This window comes from Apteryx mantelli, chromosome 2 (assembly GCF_036417845.1).
Source record: "Apteryx mantelli isolate bAptMan1 chromosome 2, bAptMan1.hap1, whole genome shotgun sequence".
Lineage (NCBI taxonomy): Eukaryota > Metazoa > Chordata > Aves > Apterygiformes > Apterygidae > Apteryx > Apteryx mantelli.
In genome coordinates this window covers 52,336,332-52,363,909 of record NC_089979.1, presented here as the reverse complement: position 1 = coordinate 52,363,909, position 27,578 = coordinate 52,336,332, and the positions used below count along the sequence as shown (strand labels likewise).

Below are 27,578 nucleotides of genomic sequence, written 5' to 3'. Positions count from 1 at the left end.
TATGGCTAAAACCCAACACGTGAATAATTTTTTTCTATGTTGATGAAATGCCTAGTCAGGGATCAGAAAATGCTGCTTGTGAAGCTAGGTGCTTTTTTGATGCTGCCTCTTTACCTCAGTATTAACTGACATTGCTTCCCAAAGCGAGCCTCTAATTGGTGTGTGACAGCATGTCTGCTGTCAATAATTCCTAATGATTGACTCCGATTTCTCACTGCTTGAAGTTGCACTTTGTTGTATCCCTCAAATGTTCTTTTGTTCTCTTCGCCTGTATGTTCTCCAAACTGTGTGGTCTCTCCTTTATTTCACTATGGCAGCTGCCTTGGCATTCTGTGTCTTCTATTTCAGATACATGACTGGCTCAGCACATTTGTGCTGTGAATATCATGGCTTCAAACCCTGAAAGACTTTTATGTTCCAAAACGTTCTTGTTACAGATTTTATCCTGCCATCTGATGTGCAATATGGCACACAGATGGCACAGACGAAACCACCCTACAAGCTGTAAATGCTGATAGTCAAAATAGAAAGCTGGAAGAAAACATATAAAGAATGTGCTTCTTCCTTTTCAAAAAAGCAAAACAAAAATAAGTCAAATAAGAAAAGATTTATTGTGTTAAAGCTACCAGAATAATTCCCACTCATGCAGCAAACACCTCTAAGTAAAATTAAACAGCTTGCAATGTCAAGGGAAATCTAGCCTGCAATAACTGGGTTTAATTTAGATATAATTAAGTAATCTAGGTTAGAATAATCATATGTTATAGCAGGTTTTTACATGTACCTTGCTTTCAAATCCCCTGTGTATTTTTAAAGTAATAATAATGTCATTGTCTAAATCTGTCCAGGGTCACATAGCAACATTATCTCAGGAGAGTGAGACTGATATTACTTAATTCTATTATATTTTGCAGAGTATCAACAGCACAATCAACAGATACAACATACAAGTGGATGTATTAGAACAGCAATCTAAATTCTGTTGCAGTTATCTACTTGCAAGTTTCCAGAAAATTAAGCGTACACCTTAGAACAGGTTAAGTGGCAAAGTTTCAGGACCTGATCCATTTCCTATTGACCTGGCAAACACTCTGTCATGCTATGAAGGTTTGATAGTAACAAATTCCACTTCAGCTAAGTTTTTTAGTTATCTATTTTAGGGGTCATATTATTAGCATCTTTATAAATATACAGATACCAATATTGTTATGCCAAGAGACATGTCTACAGACAAACCACAGCCGAAGTTCAGCTCTAAGCAATTCAAGCACGTGAATTGTCCAGTCAAAATTGACTGGTTTGGCTATTCACATAATAAAAATTATATAATCTTCTCAGAATCAAAGTAGTCAATGAATGAAGTAGTTTAAAAGCTTTATTTAGCTTGTTTTTGAGAGCTGTGACACATAAGAGAGTTGTGGAGCTCATGGTTGTAGCCAAATATGTTGGTAGGAAAAAAGCGTGTATCCAGAGATACCTACTCATAACATATGGATGCGTAAGCTGCACAGATGTATATATTTTGTATATATGTGTTACATAATCTGAAATGGCTTGACGATTCTTTCCTGGCAAGTTTGCTATGAAGATTGCACAAAAATACACCCCAACCTTTCATCTCTCACTTATCTACAGATACACGCATGTGTTATTACACTTTCACATCCCACTCAATGAAATAAAGTGAAAATTAGCATGGCATGAAAAAAGCATTGCTCAAATTAAAATAAAGCAAAAGAGAACCAACAATGAACCATGTCAGTGCCTATCAGAAAGAGTGCAACTAATGCAAAAAAAGGCTAACTTTTCTGAATGTTTGAAATCATCTACGTTATGTATCGGACAGAGCCCATTTCTGGACCAAGCAGAAGTATAGCAGTACCATAACATCTCTGTGCTATTTCTATTTTCTCCAAGAAGTATGTCCAAATTTTTCCTTACAACTTTCTGATGAAAAGTCTCACTACTTGTGGTAATGAGAACACTCACTAGGATACTGGAAGTTAGTATTTTAACCTGCAATTCCGTAAGAAAAGGATGTGAGAAAGGTGCTGAACATCTCTCCCTCAAACTCATGCAGCAGGTTACTGTCAAAGAAAACAAACAATACCACTTTTTCGCCAGTTTTCCTGTTGAGGCAGGAAGGTAAGACACAGTGTATGCATAAGATGAGCCTTTCATAACTATCATATCTCCTGAGAGGAGGAGTCTCAGGGATACTCCCTTTGAAAAGGGGAAAGGGAAAAAGAGGGGAGATGGTTCAGACGGTGGCTTAATCAGTCAAAGGTAAAAGGAAGAAAATGCAAAATCAGTTTTCCCCAGTTCTATGAATACCTACCCTCTGAGTGCCCTGCTGCAATTTTAGTGTTCCTCCCACGCTCCTGCTAAGTCTGACCTTCATCTTTATACACACTAAGAATCCTTCAAAATCACTGTTTTTCCACCCAGACCCTGGCTCCATTTATAGCTTTTGCTGTTCCAGATCCTTCTCCTTCCATCCCCTCCAACACACCTAGATGCTGTTGTCATCTCTGTCTTGCCTTGACCTCTGCTCAATTTAATTCCCAACATGAGACCGCTCAGCGCCCTTCTCTGTTCCACCTCCAGCACCCTCCTCGCCCACGAAACCCTTCAGCTTCTCCTTCACCACTCGTACACTGGCTCAGTCTCTAACTAACCCCCAAACAAAACAAGAAGTGACCCAACTAAAGCTGTGACCTGACTCTGCCCATTGCCTGTCCAGTGCCAGCTCTCACAGCAATAGCTACCTGTGCTTCCCGTGCTATCTTCTGCCCTCTCCAGCCATGGGGCCACATCCGACTTATGACCACCGTGCTGTGCTCCCCCCTGCCCAAGGGCTCACCTTCAGCTTCGCTCAGTACAGACGATACACCTTGCCTAGCCCAATCTCTAACCTCCTCGTGTACATAAATGGACCTCTCTGGGCAGTTTTAATCATTTCAAACTCTTACCCTTGGCTCCATTTCTGCTCCTTCCCTCTCGCCCACACTGCTTGTGCGTTAGGCGGCTGTAAAGGCCCCGCTGTGTTACAGCCCCGGGATCCCCAGAGCTGCCGCCCCCCTCACACAACCCACCCTGGGGGCTTCCAGCCTTCCTGTGCTCCCCCCAGCAAGCTCCCTCGGCACCGGCCCCACCGCGGCCCCTCCGCCTGCCCACCGGGCCTCGGCCGCCATGCCGCTCCCTCGCAGCCCTACCTGCCCCCTCGCTGCCCCGTTCCTGCGCCCGGCCCTCCCCCGCCGCCGCCCCCCGGCCCGGTTCGGGCTCTCCCGGCTGTCAGGGCAGGAGGGGCGGCACCTGCGGGCCCGCCCCCTCCCCTCCCCTCCCCTCCCCGCCTCCCGCCGCGGAGAGACACCGAGACCCGCAGGGAGACGGCAGCACCGAGCGGGACAGCCGGGCGCAGTTGCTCGGTGTGAGGGGCGGGAGGGGTGAAAATAGGAAAAAAAAAAAAAAAAAAAAGAGGGAGGGGTGGAAGGAAGGCCCCTCAGCTTCTTCCCTCTCTGCCCAGCAAGGTAAGGGAGCGGCGGGGGCGCTCAGAAGAGCCTGCCTTTGCGTGGCGTCTCCGCGGTTGCTGCGGAGGGCACAAAGGTAGCGGTGCGGCGCGGCGCGGCGCGGGCAGGCAGGCAGGCAGGCAGGCAGGCAGGCAGCGGCCACCCGCTGGCTCGCTCCTGGTGTCAGTCACCCTGCGGAGCGCAGCCGGCGCCGGCAGCACCGCCGGCGGCCACGGGCGGCGGGGAGGGGCTGCGGGCCGCCAGCGGCGCTCCTGGGTGCGGGCGGTGTCACCCGCGGGCCGCCGGTGCCCGCCCCCGGGGGCTCCGGCCCTTTGTTACCGTCGTTTTGGGCTGGGGGAAAACGACCCCGCCTCGATGGGACAAGCCGAGGGTGGGAGAGCCCCGGGCAGGCGGAGAAAGGGCGGCGGCAGGAGCAAAGCCGCTGCCTGAGAGCGGGCGGCAGGCAACAAGCCTCCGCGGAGCGGGGGAGGCGAGGGCGGCGGAGAGAGCGGGCGGGTGGGACCGGGGGGTGCAGGTGGCTGCGCCGGAGAGCGGGCGAGCGAGCGAGCTCCGCCGCGCCGGCGCCGGCAGGGGGCTCGTCTGCGTCGTCCTCCGCGCCCGGGCGGGCTTCGCCTCGGGGGAGGCTTCGCCTCAGGGGGAGAGAGGGCACGGTGCCTCGCGGGGGCATTTCTGGACGTGTCCGGGCTCGTTTTGAGTAGGGGAGCACACGGCGCCGGGTCCCCTTTCCATGGCGGGGGGGGTCTTGTCCCTGAGGGGTGGCAGGGGGAGGCGGGGCTCGCGCCCCCGGCGGGCGGTAACGGTCGGCTCCTGGGCTTTCCCGGCCTCCTCCTCCTCCTAAAAAAAATCATCTGGCCGGATACGGATTTTAAAGATGTTCCGTGTATGGTACGGAAAAGCATGCTTTTTTTCCTGCGCGCTGCTGCCCTGTTTGTTTTTTAATGATTCCCTTTATTGTGATATCATCTGACCTACATGACTTGTTTGCTGTTGCAGAGTAAACGTGGGGAAAAGCTAGCTTAAATTGATCTGGGGCTGGCTTTGCAAAGCAGCTGACAGATTTGTTAATATATACTCCACTGCTTTCAGAAGCAGTGAGGTACCTTTGAAATGGTCCTCTTCCCTTCAGAATATTTCATGTTTCTTTTTTGAAATGCTGAAAAATGAAAACTTTGTTCAAAATCATACGATTTTGGTGCTGAGGATGGACCAATGGTTGCTATTTATTCTCCAGTGCCACCTCTCACAAGTGTTTATCTGTATTCTGAAACTTTGGTATGATCAATGGTCAAATGTGTGGAAAGTGCAGAACACTTAAAAATATGGAGGAAAAATATATCCCATTTCTTTTGCTTGATAGTATGTCAGTATGTTTGCTTTAAATCTTTCCTTTTTTTTTTTTTTTCTTTTGTCTGGCTTTCTTTGAGTTCATGATTCTTGTGACTTTCCCATTAAATGATATTTTCTCCTACAAATATTTCTCGTTCTTAATACTTCATTGAAACCTAGTAATAAGGACAGAAATAAAAGGCTGTTGAAGAAGAAAGTGCTATCTTTTATTTCCTCTCTTAAGCTGGGAATAAGTGAAACAATTTTTTATTACAATGATTATAGTTGTTTAGAGCTGAGAGTGAGTGAGGAGGTGCGTATTTCAGTTGAGGATATAGTTGTATATATGACTTCTGAGAGGACAGGTGAAAGCTTTCTGCACTCTTCTCTGTGAAATAGCATAATGCATACTTAAGTTTGATTTATTTTTCCTCTATTTGGGGTATGACCTGTAAAGAAAAACAAGGGTCTTCTGTTGATTGACAAGCTTATTACATGAGTGGTAGTGGGATAAAAAACGTTATTTTCTTTGAAAACGCTGGAGCAATTCACTAGCAATTTCTTCAGTGTAAGGTTTAGAGTAGGACGAAAGCATTTATGGAGCTGGTGGATGCTATTTGCAAAGGAATAAGGATTCTGTGAGGATTCTCAGAGCTGTTCAGAAATATTCATTTCTTCCTCATCTTAACCTTATGGATTTCAAACATAACCATAACTTTTCTCATAGAAGTATGTCCAAGAAAACTCTCCAGAAATTCAATGAGTAATGTTCAGTATGTACTTACTTGCATAAAGGGTTGGGCTCCAAACCCTGAACACTTAATTTTGTCTGTTAATACAGACAACAAATACAGTTTATACTTTGGTTTATTATTGGTAGTGTTTGTGCAAAACAGATTTTTGGCTAAGGTGTTTAACAAAATATGCAGTTATAAAAATTACTAGTATGAGCATACAGATTTTTATTAGTTTAGTTTGGCTTTATAATCAGAAATATGGATGAGGTTTTGGTATGGCAGCTTTAAGTCCCAGAAGTAATATTAAAGGAATTAAGCAGTAATATGCAACCCAAATAGTGAGCTTTTATTAGGAAAATTAAAATATGCAACATTTCTTAAGATCGCATGAGGACATTGCAGATGAAAGTAGGGATAATTTGATTGTGTGAAAAGTTTATCTAGAATTCAGAAAGCATTTAAAAGCGTGTTTGGTTCAAGGTCGTCTTAAACACATAAATATGGGTACTGATGCTGACAGTTCAACAGCTCATGTCCAAAGTTTTTTTTGTAGATACAAGGAAGAAGAAAAACTGGAAGTGTAATTCAGAAGACTCTAGTTAGTTGCTATGAGATACATGGAATGAAACTAATTTTTAAAGAAAATCTGGCAAAATCTTTGTACAGTGAAGCTAATTGTGTTATGAGTGATGAGCTGTTCATTTAGTGTAAAACTTGACTCAGTGTAATATGAAAAATAGGAAATCTTATTAATGATAGGTAAAGATAATGCATTTTTCTCTATTTTTCTGTGGTTCAAGGAAATTTTAAGTAGGCATCGAACTGTAAAGATTTTACTTTGAGCAGTGTATCCTTTTGTAGCATATTCATATTAAGGATTTTAAGAGTGTTTTTTAAAAGTGCTTTTATGTTTTGTACGGTTCTGTACCATATGTTTTATATTTGATTCTTTCAGTGACCACTGAAGTGCAGCCAACTTTGGGTGGATGTGGTAACTGTTAACTAGTGCTTAGCAACAGTGCTCAATAATCAAGACGGGAAGTGAAGAAGAATACCATGTCTAATTGAAACTACAGGGGGCATTTAGGTAGGTAGAATGTAATTAACAAAACCTGGAGCTTGGGCCGATATTAAGGCCTCACATCTTTACCCTTGTAAAAAGGGTTGTGAAATCATTAATGTAAAAAATATTTCAGATTTTTTTTATTTTGTACCTCAGATCGTATGGTCTTTGAGATGTACGTATTTTGCCTATTCTTGCATAATCATTTATCATGCATAATGCAGAACAGCCATTTTCATTTGCTTATAAAAGAGAATTTTGAGATGGAGGACTGTTGAGAAGACTGACAGATGAAGGAGTAATAAGCCTTGACGTTTTGACAATGATGTATTATGGAGAATTAGTCCTGTGAACTACAGTTCATTAGCTATAGTAAGCATTTAAGATATCTCCAACATTCTGAAACAGATTAAAGCAATCCTAAAATGACACTAAACTTACATGATCTCAGTGAAATTTTTTTTTTTCTAAGCAGGGCTGACTTTCCTCAAATCCTTTATTGTCATAAGTTCCCTGAAGTGTCGTGAAAAGTGTTGCTTGTATGAATATTTGTTCAAAACACTGTTGCCTAATATAGTTAGTTTTTTTAATTTCCTAATCTCCAACCTTACTGCTTTGTTTCATGCTGTATTCTGTGTAGAAATGCATTATTGGTCTGGTTTTTATGTCTTGTATATCCCAAACACATCCTGTTAAGAAGAACTCTGAAAATATCATTTATAATAAGAGAACTAGTAAATGAATTTTCAGTTAGTCATTACAAAGGTTCATCTGCAACTCTGAGCATGGTTAATATAGTCCGTGTTAATGGAGTCAAACTAGCAGGTAGCTAGTGAAGATGACTTGTAAATAAGGAGTCACGCTGTGAAGATGGTTATAGTGGTGTATAATCTGGTAAGAATAAACTCTTAAAATATCAATTATTCTATTAAAATATTATAATCCAAAAGTAAAATACAGAATATCTGCTGGAGGAATGACAGAAATTTGTGGATGACAGAAATCTGGGACAACATTTATTCACAATGGCAGCAGCTGAATTTTGTACACTGTTGTGTTTGGTTTGGGAATATCAGTGAAGTGTGGAGTCCTGTACAGAAATGGCTCTAAAATGTAATTATTTTTGTTTTGGGTGACTCCTGAACCCACGTCAGCTGGTTTCTGTTGTCTTACTCTGTCACACTGTGATGTCACAGCTTCTGTGAAGTGCTTTGGGGACATGAGAAGCCATAGAGCATTGCATAAGTGAATAACTTTATTTAATGTTATTCTAATTGAGTTAGCATTGTAACTCCCATGGCACATCAGGGTTTTTTTTGTTTGTTTTTTTGTTTTTTAACTAAAAGAGCTGATCTGAAGATCTTAAAGCAGGTATTGTCAATTTGCATTTAATCTATGTGTTTAAACTTTTTATTGCAATTATTCTGCAGTAGCTAATAAAATGTTTGTAAAATATAAAAGCTAGGAAGAACTGTATGTTATGACATAAAATCACCAGAATAGTAAGATGGTAGGGGAGCAGCCTGAGTTGCTATGACTAGATCTGATAGAAACCTTCAATTAATATTCCCCGTGTAAGGTTTTAGAGGGGTTATTTTGAAGTAGGTTTTCAAATTGATGGAGCTATGAACAGCAAAATAGTGTGGGCAGACTTAAGATACTGTTACCTGAGAGATTACCAGACATCTGTAACAGGGATTCCATGAACAAGTCTGGAGTAACTAGTTTTATAAAATGCTGTGTAAAGATCTTCTAGTTCTTTCTCCCATCTCCATTGCAGTCTGTAATTAGCCTTTAGTGGCTCTCTTCAAGACTGTTAGCTTGATCTGAGCAGAGCACTTGGAGGCAAGTGAAGAATTTAGTTATTGATTGTAACTATGGTCTGAAATGCACTATGTTAATATTGTTCTTTTTTCTTTTTTATAAGGTAGGCTCATCTGTGCATCTCACTCACTAAAAATAATAGGATTTTCCTGGAATGTACAGTGTGAAGTTGTTAAAGTTTTTTAGATGGTTGACTATTTTAAACTGATGCATTTAGGATGGCAAACAAAATAGAACATTTTGCTTGTACCTCTATCTTTTTGCACTGAATTCTGCTGCGTCTCCCCAGTGCTCATTTCTTGGTTATATGGAATGTACTTTAGAGATTTCACTGAAATTTTGGTAGTCTTTTTATCTTTGGAAGACAGTTCAGCCTGTCATTTTTCTCTAGAACCATGTGATATTCAAATATGGCTTTGTAAAGATGTACTAAAGCACATATGAAACATTTTCTTTCTAGTGTTCCACATATTTGAGAGACATCAGGCTTTATTTTTTTTCATTTTCTATAAGCCTACCTCCACCTTTGAAACTTGCTCTCTTATGGAATCTGGGGTAGATATATAAGGTAATAGCTATAAGGAGACCATTGAGTTTGATAGTTAAATTATGCTTTTAATTTGGTGGGAGCTTTTGCTGTGGGTTTTTTTTTTTTTTTTGAGGGAGTTAATTTCATCTGACTTTCAACACATGAGGATAGTTCATATACAGTCATAATGCTAATGTTCAGTGAGACCATGTATGTTCTGAAGTGTGTGGTCCCTTCCTTTTTGTGTTACCAGTCTTGAGAGTAAATAATACAGTGATTGGGAATTGCTGCATGCCTTGTCGTCCCCAAGTTTCCTAGTAAAGAAGAAATGGCCGCTTTTTAAAATCTGAAAAATGGGACGGCTTCCTTGGCTTAATGAGATAGGAGCTGATAGGAGCTCTTCGGAGCTGCCTCCATCGTACCCACTTTAGAAAGCTGTGTCAGTAGGAGCAGTTTTCGATAGCTGAGTTCAGCTGCTTCCTACACCATGAAGAATCCAGGAAACTACCTCTTTATATGGGAGTCACTGATGAGAAAGGGGCATTCAGGGCAGTGTTTTATAAGCTTTACTGTTGCCTTCTGAAGTTAGTGATGTCTCAGGATGAAAAGCATGTGTGGCAAAGCCTTGTCTTGATGGCTGTCAATTAGGATCTGCGGAAAGTGAAGTGCTTCATTCCTGTCCTGAGCCTTGCACCCTTCCCCTAAAGGTATAAAACCTTGTTGCTATTCGTTCTTTGCTTACTGCCTCCTTGGAGATAGGTATTGGTTGTGGTACGTTGTTTCATAGTGTATGATTTCATCTCAGTCTTGCCCCTCAGGAGATCATGCCATCTATTTTGACTGTTTTTGTTCCTCGCTGACTGTCACCGTGTGGTTTGTCAGGAAGCCCCTAAAATTCTTCATTCCTCTAGAGCAATATGTGCGTTAACTCTCCTCGTGTCCTTTCAGACTTTCAGTCCACTTTGAGAATAGCTGTTTCATAAAGGAAGCTTACCCTTGTAATTTCTTTAAACCACTTTAATAGAATCTAAATTTTAGTGCAACTAGCTGTTTCCTTTGAGCAGATTGGGTAATGAGTCTTTTTTTTTCTTTTTTTTTTTAATACAGCTCGTTTGCCCTTCACTGCATTAAGAAAAGGGGAACGGTTTCCTGCCAAGGACGATCATGATGTATGTGACATTTAAGAACATGGTTTCTCTTCCTAGTCTAGTCAAAAACACTTCCAAAAATTTAGTGATATTTATATTAATATTTATAGATGAGACATTAAGATGTTGGTATTATCCTTTCTAATATCAGTCTCTTTGAGGGAAAATTCTAATTGTGAGAACAATTACAAATTAGATGGATTAGGCAGGTGAATAATGCCAACTCATAGAGGAGCAATTTTGAAGAAAACCTGAGGGGAGGGGAGAGGAGTGAGAGGGCAAAGGCATCCAAGAAGACTTTAATGTCTGTGATAGAGGCACACAGAACTACTGAGGGGATATTTAAAAGCAGAAGAATGAGTCCAGACTGAAGAATATGCATATCCTCACAGTCCTGATAGAAACATTTTCAGCAAATTTTGAAGGTTAGCTCTTGCCAGGTTTTTTTGGATGAGGAGAGTCAGCTCTCTGTTTCCAAACCCCTTGAGGAGGGAGAAGATGACTTTCCTGCCAGATTGTTATTTCACCTTCTCCCTCCAGGTCAACAGTCATGATTTTAACAGATGTGGGAGGCAAGCTGGATTTCAAGGGTATGAATGTTAAAATATGTTAACTGTTGCAAGCTTTTGTGTCAGGAGCTATGGAATTTTTCTTAATGAACCAGCAAGAGATCCAAAACCATGGAATTTCTTGTTTTGTAGTATCAACTTGGTAATATAGTTAAAACTTACTGAGTGCCTGTGAGTGTTTTGGTGCTGTAGAGAAAATGCACAGGCGGTTGCCTCCTCCAGAAGTCCTCTAAACTGTGGACTTGACAAACTTGGGAGGATAATGTGTGCCTATATAATAGGAAAGAGAACAGTACAGGAGTTAGAAATGCTGGGGTTGAATATCTGCATGTCTTAATGGGTCATAGGATTCTTTTTCTTTATTTGTTTAATAAAAATGTTAGAAAAATGTGTCTGCAGTGCAGCCTGTGGTATTGCTTGGTTGAGATCACAGAATCACAGAATGGTTGAGGTTGGAGGGACCTCTGGAGATCATCTAGTCCAACCCCCCTGCTCAAGCAGGGTCACCTAGAGCACGTTGCACAGGATCGCGTCCAGGCGAGTTTTGAATATCTCCGGAGAAGGAGACTGCACAACCTCTCTGGGCAACCTGTTCCAGTGCTCTGTCACCCTCACAGTGAAGAAGTTTTTGTGTTCAGGTGGAACTTCCTGTGTTTCAGTTTGTGCCTGTTGCCTCGCGTCCTGTCGCTGGGCACCACTAAAAAGAGTCTGGCTCCATCCTCTTGACACCCTCCCTTCAGATACTTGTACACATTGATAAGATCTCCTCTCAGCCTTCTCTTCTCCAGGCTAAACAGGCCCAGCTCTCTCTGTCTTTCCTCATAAGAGAGATGCTCCAGTCCCCTAATCATCTTTGTAGCCCTTCGCTGGACTTGCTCCAGTAGTGCCACATCCCTCTTGTACTGGGGAGCCCAGAACTGGACGCAGTACTCCAGATGTGGCCTCACCAGGGCTGAGGAGAGGGGGAGAATCACCTCCCTCAACCTGCTGGCAACACTCTTCCTGATGCACCCCAGGATACCATTGGCCTTCTTGGCCACAAGGGCACATTGCTGCCTCATGCTTAACTTGGTGTCCACCAGCACTCCCAGGTCCTTCTCAGCAGAGCTGCTTTCCAGCAGGTCAACCCCCAACCTGTACTGGTGCATGGGGTTATTCCTCCCCAGGTGCAGGACCCTGCACTTCCCTCTGTTGAACTTCATGAGGTTCCTCTCCACCCACCTCTCCAGCCTGTCCAGGTCTCTCTGAATGGCAGCACAGCCCTCTGGCATATCGGCCACTCCTCCCAGTTTGGTATCATCGGCAAACTTGCTGAGGGTGCACTCTGTGCCTTCATCCAGGTCACTGATGAAGAAGCTGAACAAGACTGGACCCAGTACTGACCCCTGGGGGACACCACTAGCTACAGGCCTCCAACTAGACTCTGTGCCGCTGATCACAACCCTCTGAGCTCTGCCATTCAGCCAGTTCTCAGTCCACCTCACTGTCCACTCATCTAACCCACACTTCCTGAGCTTGTCTGTGAGGATGTTATGGGAGACAGTGTCGAAAGCCTTGCTGAAGTCAAGGTAGACAACATCCCCTGCTCTCCCCTCATCTACCCAGCCAGTCATTCCATCAGAGAAGGCTACCAGATTGGTTAAGCATGATTTTCCCTTGGTGAAGCCATGCTGCTACTCCTGATCACCTTCTTTTCCTCCCCATGCTTGGAGATGGCCTCCAGGATGAGCTGCTCCATCACCTTTCCAGGGATGCAGGTGAGGCTGACTGGCCTGTAGTTCCCTGGGTCCTCCTTCTTGCCCTTTTTGAAGACTGGGGTGACATTGGCTTTCTTCCAGTCTTCAGGCACCTCTCCTCTTCTCCATGACCTTTCAAAGATGATGGAGAATGGCTTAGCAATAACGCCCGCCAGCTCTCTCAGCACTCGTGGGTGCATCCCATCAGGGCCCATGGATTTGTGGGTGTCAAGTTTGCTTAAATGATCTCTAACCCAGTCCTCCTCGACCAAGGGAAAGTCTTCCTTTCTCCAGACCTTCTCTCTTGCCTCCAGGGTCTGGGGTTCCTGAGGGCTGGCCTGAGCAGTAAAGACTGAAGCAAAGAAGGTATTCAGTAACTCTGCCTTCTCTGCATCCTTCGTCACCAGGGCACCCACCCCATTCAGCAATGGGCCCACATTTTCCCTAGTCTTCCTCTTGCTCCTGATGTTTTTGCAGAAGCCCTTCTTGTTTTCCTTGACATCTCTTGCCAGATTTAATTCCAAATGGGCCTTAGCCTTCCTCGTCGCATCCCTGCATGCTCTGACAACGTTCCTATATTCCTCCCAAGTGGCCTGTCCCCCTTTCCACTTTCTGTATACTTCCTTCTTCTGCTTGAGTTTTGCCAGGAGCTCCTTGCTCATCCATGCAGGTCTCCTGCCTCCTTTGCTTGACTTCCTACTCATAGGGATGCACCGCTCTTGAGCCTGGAGGAAGTGATGTTTGAATATTAACCAGCTCTCTTGAACACCCTTTCCTTCTAGGGCCATAACCCATGGGATTCCTCCAAGTAGGTCCCTGAAGAGGCCAAAGTTTGCTCTCCTGAAGTCCAGGGTTGCGATCCTACTCGGTGCCCTGCCTCCTCCTCACAGGATCCTCAACTCCACCATCTCATGGTCACTGCAGCCAAGGCTGCCCCCGACCTTCACATCTTCCACCAGTCCTTCTTTGTTTGTTAGTACAAGGTCCAGCAGCACACCTCTCCTTGTTGGCTCCTCCACCACCTGTGTCAAGAAGTTGTCACCAATGCTCTGCAGAAGCCTCTGGGGCTGTTTGTGCCTAGCTGTGTTGTCTTTCCAGCAGATATCAGGGTGGTTGAAGTCCCCCATGAGAACCAGGGCCTGGGATCGTGAGGCTACTTCCAGCTGTCTGTAGAAGGCCTCATCCACTTCCTCATCCTGATCAGGTGGCCTGTAGTAAACACCCACAACAGTGTCACCCATGCTAGCCTGCCCTTTAATCCTTACCCATAAGCTCTCGACTTGCTCTTCATCCACCCCTAGGCACAGCTCAATACATTCCAGTTGCTCTCTCACATAAAGAGCAACTCCACCACCTCACTTTCCTGGCCTGTCTTTCCTAAAAAGCACGTAGCCATCCATGACAACATTCCAGTCATATGAGCTATCCCACCATGTCTCTGTAATGGCAATGAGATCATGGCCCTGCAACTACACACAGATCTCTAATTCTTCTTGTTTATTCCCTGTTGGTGTACAGATGATGGCTTATTATGGTGGCAGAGAGGGCTTATGCTGTTCTGAATGCTAAAACTGTGTTCGCAGTTTGCCTTTATGCATGTGTAAGGCTAGACCAGGAGTTCCTAGTTTGTAGTAGGTGTGCTGCTAATAATGTTGTTCAAAGTAGTATGCCCCAAAAACTCTTAAACAAAAGCCATAACATTCCCCCCCTCCCCCCCAAAAATATAAAATTTCATTTTGAAGAACAGACATTACCTTGTGCCAGAGAAGCCAGCGGGCGGGGGAGGGGAATGCATTTTTCTGGCTGGTCTCAGCTATTATGGTGAATAGGGTTTCCTTGCTGAATATCCAGCATGGTTGTTCTATTGAGTGATGCCTTGTGTCTGATGGCTGTGCAGATGGATGCTCAATTCTCATGTGCAGCACAGCTGGCTGGCTTTCTGTCAGGCCTAGTTTTGGAGTGATTCCAGTTGTGATGTGAATTTGGCATAGAAAGAGGGAGGCTGTGCTTGTGATAGGGGTTAAGCACTGTGCTTTACAGAGCAGTGGAGGTTTGCAACTCCCTTTGTTGTCACTGTAGTAAATCCAATTTTGGTTATGTGCTAAGACTGAACAGTTGAACTGCTGAGTTGAACTTGTGAAGTTGCATGTTTGTGTTGCCAGAGTATCTCCTGTTGAAAAAAGGCAAATTATATAACCTGTAGATTCAGAACAGCTGAAAATTCATCCTGTCATTGTCGCTTTGATGTCTAAAGGGAAAAAATGTATGCTTTTGATCAGCACGGTTAAAGGATACTGTCACAGGAGTGTAATAAATGAGAATTGGATCTGGCACCTACTTTCAGTAAAAGACGGTATTCTTCCAGATGCTTTTTTAATTGAATTCTCCTGTGATAATGAGCGCAAGTTTGAATTCATTTAAGTGCAGTTCAGGGGCTTGTGGCTGAAAAAAAAGAGAGGCATTCAACTAACACTACCTGGTTTTGGTGCTGATGTCTGATGATACTGATATCTCTAAGCATGTGTTCCCTATTCTAGTTCACTATAAAAACAAGCACAGCATGAACCTCGATGTATAACCTTGACACACGACTGGATCTTTGCTTTTTAGTTCATTATTAGTTTGTCTAAATTGAAATAACTGTGTATTGGGAAACAGATGAAGTATTTGCATCACTAAAATATTTCATTATCTCTGAGGAAAAAATGTGTTTTGTGTCCCATCTTTTTTATTTTAAGAAACTGAATTTCAGTTCTTGTTTCCCTGTAGTTATTCTTGTTTCCCTGTGGTGAGTTGAGAATAAGAACCTCACCTGTAAATTTGACAGGTTAATAAGTCAAGACTATTGATGTGGATCAGCCACAAATGAAAATACATCACAACTGTTTTGTTTTCACAACTGTTTTGTTTTCACAGTACGTACTTCCCACATGGCCTTGCTTTGTGTGTGAGGTTGGACTGAATGACCTTCAGAGGTCCCTTGCAACCTAGATTACTCTATGATCCTCTGATTTAATTGTTTCTTGTAACATGGGGTGGTACAACATGGGGTAGACATAAAACTAGGCAGTATTACCTATTGGCCAGATACAACTTGCTAGAACAATTCGTCTGGCTGGAGGGCTTTGCAGACATACTCAAGGAACAGGTTAGTGGCAGCATGAACTGTTTTGGTAACCTGCTTTCTGCTGTCATCTTTCTGAAGAACCTGTGGCTATTCTTCTGCTGTGTGATACATGTGCTTTCTGTACGTGATCAGAAATACGTGCTCATTGCATGTCCGGTCATACAGCATCAGTGGAGAGACGCACTGCGTTCTATTACTGGCAGTTGTCTGCAGGGCTTGTCCTGTAACTGAATAGGAACCCAAAAGTGGTTTCGTGATTGAGGTTTGTTTTGTTTTTGTTTTTGTTTTTGGTCATATGGTAATGGAAAGGCTGTGATGTATAAACTCGCGTGACTCCAAAGGGGCTCTTTGGCCTGTCCTGGCTGGAAAATTGGGCACCAAAGGATAATATTGATGTCTGACGGACTGGCTTTGATGCATTGTCTAAAACCAGAGTCCTCCAGATTAATGTTCATAATCATACGTTTTACTTAAGGAAACTTAAAATAAGCCCAGAAGTACTTATTTTAGTCCTGAAAAGGTTTAAACTTAAGCATGCATAAAAAGGAGAGATTTGCTTATGGTACTGCAGACAATCATTTTACTTATTATTTTGTTAATTGTTAAGGCCTGGGAACTACTGTCCTCAATTACACGCCCTTATGCACATTTCTGAAAATAGAGTTATATGTGTGTTCCTATGTTCTATTTTTCAGGTCATATTGGTGTTTATGTGATGATTCAGTACATGGGTTGCAGTTTCCTTCTAGCTGCCAGTGCTGTAATGGGACATATTCCACATTCCATGGAAAAATGGCGGTATGGAAAGAAGGAGGCTGTGCTTTTTATTTCCACTTAGAAAAAGAGTAGTGGAGGCTGGATGATAACATCCAGCTCCAAATGATTATCTGAATAAATCATGGGAAGCTGAGGTTTTATGAAAACTGCAGCAAGGGGGAAAGAAGAACTAGAAATTGGCTCCTAGAGACTGCATGTTCTCAGAGAACATCCATTGCAGGAAGAAGTTGCCTGTCAAGTTAACAATGACCAGAGCAGAACTGTTATGATTCGTGACTGTAGTCCTTCCCCAAAGGACAGAAAGTAAAGGCCAATGCATGGAAGGAAGCTGACCTCAGGATGAATTCATTAAAACAATTCTATCCTCCTTGTTCCAAAGTGCAGTTCATGCTGAGAGAGACTGATATTTCTCATTAAAAAATACATGTTGAAAATGAGGTCTATTCTTTGTGTTGTCATAGTGCCTTTCTTATGTGGAATAAATCACACAAACTGTGTTTCTCTTAGTCAGTTTGCAGAGATGTGAGAATAAATTCATGAATCATCTTGTGCTCATACTGTAATTATGAGTGCCAAGAAAAATAGCCCAAAACTGTAAATGTATAGAGAAATATGAGAATAAATTCATGAATTCTCTTGTGCTCATACTGTAATTATGTGTGTCAGGAAAAATAGCCCCAAAACTGTAAATGTATAGAGAAAATAGTTTAAAAGAGAACTTTTCTCTTTTGACACGGTTTGGTGTCAAACTATTGAGTAGAATTGCAGGGAGTATCACTATATATCCATATAAGGGATATCTGACATTCAGATTGTGATTTTTTTTTTCTTGTTTTGAAAATGAGTCTTGCAATAATCTATTTGCAGTTATTACTGGTTTACCTATTCCTGGTGTTCTATAACGCTTTATAGGTTTCTACAGCTGTACTTATTTTTACTTAATAGAGCTTCTAAAAAATGATCCCTATTCTTTACCCTTCTATTTCTCTTCCCTTCTTTTACTGAAGAGGAGCACTGTTATCATTTTTATAAATGTGATTTTGTAGTAGATTGATGTTTAGGTTCTACTTCTGCTACTACTGAATTAATTCTTTCAGAGGAAACATGTTTTTGTAACTTTAATTTAAGAGTAATACATCTGACCAGAGCTGGCCAGAGGTACCTGAGGGATGTTTTTGTGTTCTGAACATGGCCAGTTGATAATATGGTCTATGGCAAAAAAAGATGGAGGTTTGTTTGGATCAGCTACAGATTTAAGGTTTATTTCCCTGAAGAATGTCTTAGTTCAAGGTAAAGAGTCAAGTTAAACAAACTTCTTAAGTTAGAAGATCTAGAGTTCTAAATTAGCAACCTGAGAACTAGGGAATCCAAAGAAAATGTGTTTAAATTTTCTTAGAAAAAGATACTGGAAAGCAGGCTCCTCAGAGCTTTGCTTCAGAGGTAGATTTGAGGTAGACTTGCTTTCTTTCACATTTCAACCAAAAAGCCTAAGATATGTCTGGAGAGTCTGCCTTGGCCTGGGAATCCTGAAGTTTCAGTGGTCACTGTTGCCCTTAGTACTGAGAAGAAAAGCACTAGGGCAAACTGAAGAGGGAGAAAAAGAAACAACCTTTCTTTCCCTTTTTATATGGTTATGTCTCCCTTATCATAGCAGTGCTGTTAAAGGACATACATTTTTGAATGTAAGAGGGAAAGCCCTCTTCTAAAACTATGAAAAATGCTTATGTAGAACTATAACTTGATGTTATTTCATATGGTGGATTACATAACAACACATAAAGGGTATGGGGCTGCTATTACAATGATATCTTTCAAACCATGTACACTGATGTTCAAAAGAAACAAAACCATCACAGTCAATAATTTATTTAATGCATTTTAGACAAATTACTAACATGCATTCTGTAGTTTTCATAAGTGTCTTGTTTAGCCAAATTCTGTATGCATTAGAAAAATTGATGTATACATTCCTGAATAATTCCAGGATAGTGAGCGTTGCCTACCTCATCAGATGGAATAGTATCACTAAAGAAGTGGATTTCAGTTACAAGGCTCTAACCAAACTAAAGAGGCAAGGAAAATAACTTCAGCTGTAAAAATGTTGATGTTTGCCATGAATTTAAACAAATGACAATTTGCTTTCATTTGAATGCTCAGGGTGGCTTTGATAATAAGATGTGGGCTTGGGACTGCAGAAGGTCTGGTTTTGCTTTCTAATTCTGCTACTGATGGAAGACAAGTGGCTTCTCTTTTCCTCAGTTTCCCTATCTGTAAAACAAGGATGGTGGATGGTGATGATTCTGAGAGGTTTTTAAAGCACTATATTACAGTAGTAATGATCTTCCATTGCTGAGCCTAGAGAGTCCTTAATTCAAGCCTCCTGTCAGGACCCTGGTCTGCTGTGTTTCATTCTGCTATCACTAAGCCTTCGGCATAGCAGACCAACTTCTTTTCTTGGCCTAAATACCAACAGTTATTAATTTGGCTTTTGTCTTCAAACCTTCTGTTTAATTTGAATGGAACCTAAATGCCTGTGTCTCCAGTTTCTGGGCAAGCTCTGGTTGCAGCGTTTGGCAAGCCAGCGCGCTGCCTCGAGTGATAGCATTGCATAGTGAAATGGATTGTAAAGTCCAAGGCCCTTTGTCTGTGGAGCCGCATGCAGCCGTGGCTCTGTTTACCCGTGCAAATGGGGCTACCTAGTGTCCGTGTCGGTGTTGAATGATTATATAAAATACCTAGTGAAAATAAACTAGACTGTGTGTAGCAGAAGGTCTTCAGTTAGTTAAAGCAAGCAGTAGTTGATGAGGGAGTAAATAAAGCATTTGCAGACCACATGCTGGCACAGCCTTTCCCTTCCCCCCTTACCTCCTCTCTTTTTTTATTTGACCATATGTTTTAGTAGTCTAAGTATGTGTCAGTGGTAATCCAGGCTCCACACTTTTAAAGGATGGTTACCCAGTTTGTTGCCAAAGTGAGACTTTTTCCTTCCCCATTTAATTTTTGTGAGGGTCATAACTAAACCTTTTTTTTTTATTGCAGATTGCTTTTTGTATGGCTAAATTTAACTACATTTCTTCTAGCCTTCCTGTTACCAGTTTGTATAATATAGGGTCAAACAAACCAGTTTGTTGTCTTGATCCTAATCTGAATTTCAGAGCCAATGTTCTTTACACCCTGTCTCTCTATTGCCCTCGTCCTTCTATTCTCTCCACAAAAAGGCACATTGGGTCTCCTTCTCCCCTCCATCCCCTCTTTTTTTTTTTTCCTTCTCTGGTTGTGCAGAAAAGTAAATGTTGATTACATTTTCCTACTCGTCCATTCCTCCAAATAGCTGCTGCTTACTGAGTGTGGTTGATGCATTAGAAAATTAATGCTCAGAATATTCAAATTATTTGAAAGTATACTGTTTGATAAACTATATTAAAGATAACAATTGTTGCAGATTTTTTGGATTACATTTTATGGATTTTTATGGGTTAAAGTAGGTCTCTGAAAGATACAGTTTTATGATGACTTTCTAAAAAGAGAACAACTCTTCTGTCAGGGTGTGATCAAGGTCATGTCAGTTTTATATAAAACAATTGACAGGAATTCTGGTCATAGGAGTCTCTGCTCAGGCCTCTAATGAACCTTGGTTGAACACAGAGTGGTTGTTAACTAACATTGTACTAGTACTTGTATGCTACCTTCATGGTAGTTCTTAAATGCTATGGTTACAGTGAGCAATCTAGTTGCCTAAAAAAGGTAAACGGGGTAATTGACTCACAGAAATTTGTTGTCATTTAAGAGAATAAACATAGAATCTGTTATTAAAAAAAAAAAAAGCATACTGCCTTAGTGGATTGAAATGTATGGGTGTAGGGGAGGAGGGGAATAACACATAGAAAAAGATTTATGCCTTCCTTTGGGCTGTTGCTTAGTAACAGAAAATGTCTCTTAAGCCTGTTTTTGGAGAGGGGAGGGGTGAAACTTGATTCAGTGACCATCTGTCCTGAGTTGGTTGATTTCCTGTTGAGCTGTCCTTTGTTTCTGTCAAACAATTGATTGTTACCCTTTACAGATAAGAATACCGTTGGTGACATTGCACTGAATCAGCAGGTTGGTTTGTGTCAACCACAAAACAGACCTATTAATTTAAAAAATATATATATTTGAGGGTTTTTTGGTTCTTCGGAGGCCACTACCAGTGGTTTTGCTGTTTTACATTTATCTGTGTTGTGGTGTTTTTTCCTTTTGTGGAATGCACATCAGTACAGAAGAAGAGTGCAATAAATTTAATTGAAACATTTTTTTAAAGAGGAAGTAATACCTTTTATTAGTCTGAAATGGTTAGGGAAAAGCAGCCATGGTACTGGGCATGTAAGCCTTTTGGCGGGGAGGAGCAGAGGTTAATTGAAGTCACTATTGAAGAATTCCCCACTGTTTCTCTGAAAACAAAACCCAGATTCTTAATTGCAAATGGAATATTTGCTGTTGTTCTTGCTTAATTGTCAGAAAATCATTCTTTGTTTGAGTACTTCCTGTTACTTGTTTAAGAGTAGAGTGCTGGATAAAGATGAATTCTGATTAGATTATTTTCAAGTCATCTTTATTTATATTGCCAAAGCCTATATTTTTCTGTTAATTTTATGCATGCAGGGGACAAGGTGCATGTGTATGCAAACATGTGCATGTTCTCTGTAGCTAGCATTATTTGTTAAGAATTTCCACACCATTTCCTTCCCTGCCCTGAATTTCAGCATTCACAGAGGAGTTTCATAGTTCCAAGTAGCCACTGAGGAAAAAGGGATGTATGTTCAGAGGAGACAAGTAATATCTGCAAAATAGAGTGAATTCCCTCTATGTATTGATATTCACTGTATTTCCTTCAGTCTGTGAAACTCTTGTCCTGGAGTATTTCAGTGATGATTTGCTACAGAGGAGGGTGAGAAGGAAAGAGCTTCAGTACAAATATTCTTGGCATCTTACAGGTCTTTGCTTATTTGAGTTTAGCCTACTTATCACTCAGTAGATGAAATTTGTAGGTAATTCCCAAAAGTCACTTCACAGAGTGAGAAGGTGTTGGAAAAGTTCATTTCCCTTTCTCCTTCTCTTTTTCCCATGTGCTCTCCAGGTTGCTTTCCACATGTAGAAAAGATGCAGTCTGCAGCTTTTCAATGTGGTCCTGGATATGTGTCAGATTTCGCTCTTCTTGAAGCTTGTAGCAAGGTGCCTACTGCCCACTGATTTAGTGGATGTTGGCTAAGGTATTCTTGTAGGGTTTTTTCTTTCTTTCTTTCTTTCTTTCTTTCTTTCTTTCTTTTAAAGTTCCATGAGATAGTTTAAACCTGCTGTTTGGCTTAATAGGAAAGGTTAGAATCAAACCACATAAATGAGCCCATGGTTAGATGTTTGACAGCACTGTGGCTTGTCAGCTGAATTGGCCCTGACATCCTTGCTGTTAGTTGCCCATTTCCATGCCTGGCCCCAGTTTCTCCCTCTCTTCTGCTGCTGTTTGTGTGACTTACGCAGTGATCTGACAGAGGAACTGACCCAGCTGAAGAACAACTTTGTCCAGGTTTCTTTTTACATGGATCAGTTCCCTCATCCAATTTGTCATGTAGTGACATACCAAGCTAGGCTGGTGCATTGAAATATATGGTGGTAAAAGTGATCAGTCCTGTGTAGCTTTTTTTTTTTTTTTTTTTTTTTAACGTTAATGCCAAAAGTATTGAGGTGTTTTTAAATATGCAGTTTCTGTCAGGTAGAAAAATCTTACTCTGGGTTAGCTTGGAAATTTCTTTAAACTGGATGCATGTACAGGCATTGCTTCTGTAAAAATTGAACGTGTATATGTGCTGCTTTTTGGCCACCTTTATGTTAGAAACTGGCTTAGGTCCCATCTACATGCCTTTCACGTATTTTCAAACTGTCTTGAAATTCCACTGAAATTGAAAAACATTTGTAGAACTAGTTCAAGCTAGGTTGGGGGGGTTGAAAAATCACAGTGAGGAAAGTTCTGAATTGGGTTGGAAACTGATACCCCCCTCCTCCCCCCAGCCAAACTGAGTTTCTGGGAGGAAAAAAATTAAAGAACTTTGGAATTTTATTTCAGGCTTGAAAATTCTGTCCCAAATGTCTGGAACACTGCTTTGTGGTTGGCATAGAGAAAACAATGAGTGGTTATTTTGATCTAGATTTTTGCTGGTCCCTTAAAAGAGGTGTTACTAAGCTGAATAGCTCAGAGTAGGGAACAGACAAAAAGCCCAGTTTTTCCAGCATCTGAGGTGAGCAATTGAGTCAATGGCCTTATAAAGACGATAGGACAGTCAGAATATGTGCCTGTACCTATCTTCATTCTTTCTTGGGCCATGTCGTACCACACTTCTCCCAGTAAAACAAACCTGATGTGTCCTCTGTCCCCAGACAGAAGGAGCTACACATCACCACTCAGAAGGCGCAGTGACTATGGCGCACCTTACATGTGGTAATTTTAGAAAGGAAAGTAGGTAGAAGACTGGCATCTGCTTGCATTCATCTTCTTATGTTGCTGTTGTAGGAATGGAGTTATTTATGTATTTCTTTGCCCTCTCTGAACTCAACCAGAGTCTGAGCAATGCTATTCAATGTCAGGGCATTCTGCAGTAGTTTTCTTTTTGGGGAGGGAGCACAGCTGTGGGGTCACGGTCAGCTGCTTCTTTGTCCTAGGTGAGTGCATGTGAGCTCTTCATGTGTGTCACTGTCTGTAATGCTCCCATTGCAGCTCTGACTCAGCCTCCATTTACAGAGCTGGTAGTGGTGCTGTCCTTAATACCAGCTTGAGAAATCTTTCTCTCCTGCGATGGAAAGGTCTGTTTGTGGTTTGCAGGAGAGAGTTTGGAGATTGTAGTTAGCAATGACTTTCTGCTGTACGAAGGAAAAAGCTGCCATCCTCCCACTCACTGTCCCAGCCATGTGCATCAGAGGTGAAAGTGGCAACTTCCCCTTCTCCCGGGAAGCTGTGGCTGTCACTACCAGCAACAGTCTTTCCAGGCAGGAAGTAACAACAACAAGAAAAAAAGGTTTAGAGGGAGCCGTTGTTTCTGACAAGTGGCTTTCTGCTGAAGCTTAACTTTGGAAAGAAAAACATATGTACTCAACAGAGAGATGTTGCCAACTACTTGGTCATCCATCACAGCCCTCTTCTCCGTTGGTGGCTATCCCCAAGGCAATGCTTGACTTCAGAAGAGCTCTCAGGCGTGGGCCTAGTGAGTTGTGCTTGGTCTCATCTTTGCTTTGCACTGGCATAGCTACTGACCTGATCCACTTAGACCACTTCTGGAAGCATGCTTTATTTTTAGCTTCTTTAAAGTGCCCTGTGGGAGAGCAGTGCCTATGATCAGCTCTGCCCTACAGTCTAACATGCCTCTTGGATGATAGCTGTGCATGGCAGAACTGCTTAGTAGTCGGCAGCAGGCTCTGTGGAAGGTGATGTTTTCTGGGACTGCTTGTGACTGCTGCTTTAGTCACTTTTTCATTTTTTAAAACTGGGGAGGGTGATCCGTAGAGAAGCCTTGTGGGGGTTAGATGAAATTAACTGGTTTAATTTAACTTTGGTTTCATTTATGCTTCATCACACTAGAATCACTATAGGTATAGGTAGTGGCAGGAGAGAATCTACTTCCCTCCTTGCTGGAGGAATCCTTTCAAGGGACCGGCAAGAGGTGTCAAGCAGGTAAATCCCATTTGGGGAGGCAATCGAGGCTATGCCAAGCCAGGTAGAAACAATGTGTGCATTCTTAAGCAATCTTAGGATATGAAGCAACATATGATTAGAGGGAAACACAGAATTTCTGGTGATTATGCAAACTTATAACTGGTTTTAATCGTATGATTCTGAAAATGTTTTGTAAGCTAAGGAAAGTAATCTAAATAAATATTTTAGGAAGCTTTTTTTAGATTTGTCAAAACTTGCAGTTTCTTCTGAAATCCTTTTCTTCTAAAATAAAATATTTTTGTGGTCCTTATTTTTCCTCTTTTAGAGTCAGAGAATTGAGTCACCAAAAAAGGGGAGAGACTGATTGATCTGAAAATTGAACTTCTGAGTCGTAAGCTAGTGCCTCAAACCTGAGATGGTCTCCTCCTTGCATGTGGCTGGATAAAATGGGCTTCTTTATAACCTGCGGGCTCACTTTTGTTACTAATGTGCATACCTTGTAGTGATGGGCCTGTTTCTGGACACCTGATTGCATTTGGGAGGGGGGACTAGCAACTCCTTTCTATATCTACAAAATGTGTGAATGGAAAATGCAAGGAGTATTCTTCCATACATAATGACTTACTGGATTTAATTTAGATATTCATTGTTTTTATTCAGAAGTTACAGCTGTCTGAAGAAGTACTGCTGTTTTGCCATATGATCAGATGAACTGCTGAAGTGGGCTTTGAGGGTGTAACTTCATTGTTTATTAATGAGGGTTAATATAATCCTAACATTCATACGAAGTAGCGTAAAAAAGAGAATCTGGACTACTGCATGTAAAATGGGTGTTGCCACTGTGTGGTAGTGCTTTATATATGTGTGGATGGCTGTAAATGACTGCAGAAGACTGTAAATGAATAGAGGCACTAGCTCATATTTGTATCAGTGGTGTATTGAACTGGCAATCTCTTTGAATGAAAAAGAAATACCTTATCAGTTGGAAGAGAATTGAGGAAGATATAAGGACATGCAAGACCAGTGTCCCTGTTTGAACTACTGTCACTTTCCAAGCTTTTTGATGCAAGAGTTTTTGTCTTCATGTGATGACCAAGTAGGTCATTGTTTCTACTTTTTTTTTCCCCTCGCTGAATAAAAATGTTTCTTCCTTTTTCCCTCCCCTGTTTTTCTTGCCCTCCAACACGACTGTGCTTTGTCTTTGTATCTAGCAAGTTGACCTGGCTTCTTAAGAAAACTTAGTTTTGATTAATAGGCAGATGTTTTGGACGGTTACAGAGCATTTGGGTATGTGTAATTTGTGTGGGATTCCAGAACTCTCAGCTGAGGAGAGTTACTCAGCTGAGTTTATCAGTAGTTTTCTGAACATGCTTGTTTTTCACTAAAGGAGGAGGAAACTGTGGGTATACAACTGTATGTATAAAGTTCAGGAAGCATTTAGGTGTTTTAGGGACTGGGTCTAGCATAATCCAGATGGTTGAGTTTCTTGCTCATTTTTCAAAAAACTTTGCCTGTTGCTCTTTTCAAATTTTTTTCCTAAGTGACTAGATAACAGCAAAGAACACGAGGGTGGTCTTGGAATGAAGGTGACTAAAGCTAGCAATTGGAAGATCTTTGTTCTAGTCTGTCTTGATTACAAATTTCCAAACAGATCTGGAGGCAGGGGTGGAACGGATGACTTGGATCTCAGTTCTTTTATTTTTTTCTTTTTGTCTTTTTCCCCTCCATGAATAAAATGGGAATATGTTGTTACTTAAATAAGTAGCTAAATTCTTATTAGTGTTTGTGTTGAATTAGCACCCCAAGAAAGGCCTATAAATAAACTTTTTGTGAGGTTTCAAAAAAAAAGTCCTGGATGGATATGTTGGCTTCTTCCTTGCAGTGGGCTTGTGTAAAGTGAATTATCTGTTAAGTCCCAGGAAAGTGGCTGTTTTATTGCTCTTCTTTTTGGAATGCAGTATATTAGTGATATCTAGAGGGGCCAAGAACATAAATAATGTTTGTTTCAAGGCTTGTTGGGTGCAAATGGTAGGGGGATTCACACTGAAGAGAGCTGTTTTGTTTGGTGTGGCTAATCAGGAGTGAGGCTGGAATTGCTCATAGCTGTCATTCAGGTTTTGTTTCAAAGTCCAAGGACCTACTGGGAAAAACAAAAAGCTAATGAAAGCTGACTGTATTTCAACCCAAACCCTGTGGAATCCAAAATGATGTCCTGACAGTCTGTGTATTCTTATTCTCCTGCATTCCCATGGTTACTAAGGTAACAGGTTTTCAGAGGCTTTACATCTTCATTGTCAAGTATTTGCTACACTTATTGTTGCTGTTTGCAGATTAGGGCAATTTAAACAATGCCTTTTGAAATGGGGACCAAAAAATACAAAAAGAAATATAGTAGAAATAGATGTAATGAATCAATTACCCTCCCCACCCCCCATTTAAATTTTCAGTGCTACTTTTCAGAGGCTGCATACAAAATGTCACACCTATGGTATGGGCTTTAGGCATGGGAAAAATGCTTTTTTTTTAAAGGCATGTTCACTACAGAACTCTTTGAGTACAGATGTTAAGAATACCACATGTAAACTAGTACCTTTTCCAAGCAACAGAATTGTCTTGAAGAAACTTAGGTTCAAATTTGCATTGGAGTTTTGTTTCTGTGATTATTATACATCTAAGACAGTTACCTGAGTCTGTTAAGCCACGTTACGTTTGCATTACTACATCTGTGAAGTCATACTGTAAAAAGAAAGTATCCAGGGACAAATAGGAAAAGACTTTTCCTAAAAATTTAACCGCATGCAGAACTCTTGTAGTCAAACATGTTCCATTGATGCTCCTTTGTGTCCATTTATTTCAAGCAGAAGCATTCCTGTTTACATTTTCCCTAGAAAACTGGATTGTGGAGGAAATGGTCAGACTTGTAAATATATCTCTGAGCAGAAGACTCTTTTTATTCATTTGGTTACTGTTGGCTTCTAACAAGTTTGTACATTGCTGCAGCAATGATGATCTGTATCTGTGTTAGGAGATCTATATTTTAAAATTTGGTACAAATGTTAACTCCTGAAAGTAGTAGTGAAGACTTTACATCAAGCTGTTTTATGGGTAGACTATTAGGTAAGTAATTTTAAACGTTTTGTGCCTCCATTTTCCTTCTGTAAAGCATGGATAATGCTCAGATATGTTTGGAAGGAGAGCTGTAGATCTTAACCAGTGCTTATAAAGTGCTTTAGGAAATTTCAGTGCTGTAGGTATAAGATTACACGCTCAGATCATGACATGCAAAAGAAAGTTTGAGCTCTCCCCATTAGCTATTTCCCACTGAGTCAGTTATTGCACAGTTTTAATTGTATAATTATGTGCTATTCTTCTCATTGTACATACAAGCTTTAATTAAAAAAAATACAGAATTTATTGCACTGTTATGAACAGTGAGGTGGTGCTGTCATATGTTTATAATGTGGTTCACATAACTGCTGTTTTTGTAAAAATGATGAAGTTTAAATTTTTGTTTCATTGATTTTTTTATTTTTTTTT

At 41.4% G+C, this 27,578-nt stretch overlaps 1 protein-coding gene across 1 annotated transcript in view; it reads left to right on the top strand.

Annotated features, from left to right (window-relative positions):
• Positions 1-3,377: 3,377 nt before the first annotated feature.
• Positions 3,378-27,578, top strand: part of GREB1L (GREB1 like retinoic acid receptor coactivator) — a 149,905-nt gene continuing 125,704 nt past the window's right edge. The window contains exons 1-2 of the mRNA XM_067290654.1: positions 3,378-3,530; positions 6,549-6,680. The gene's annotated coding sequence lies outside the window, so the exon portion shown is untranslated. The remainder of the gene's footprint in view (positions 3,531-6,548; positions 6,681-27,578) is intronic.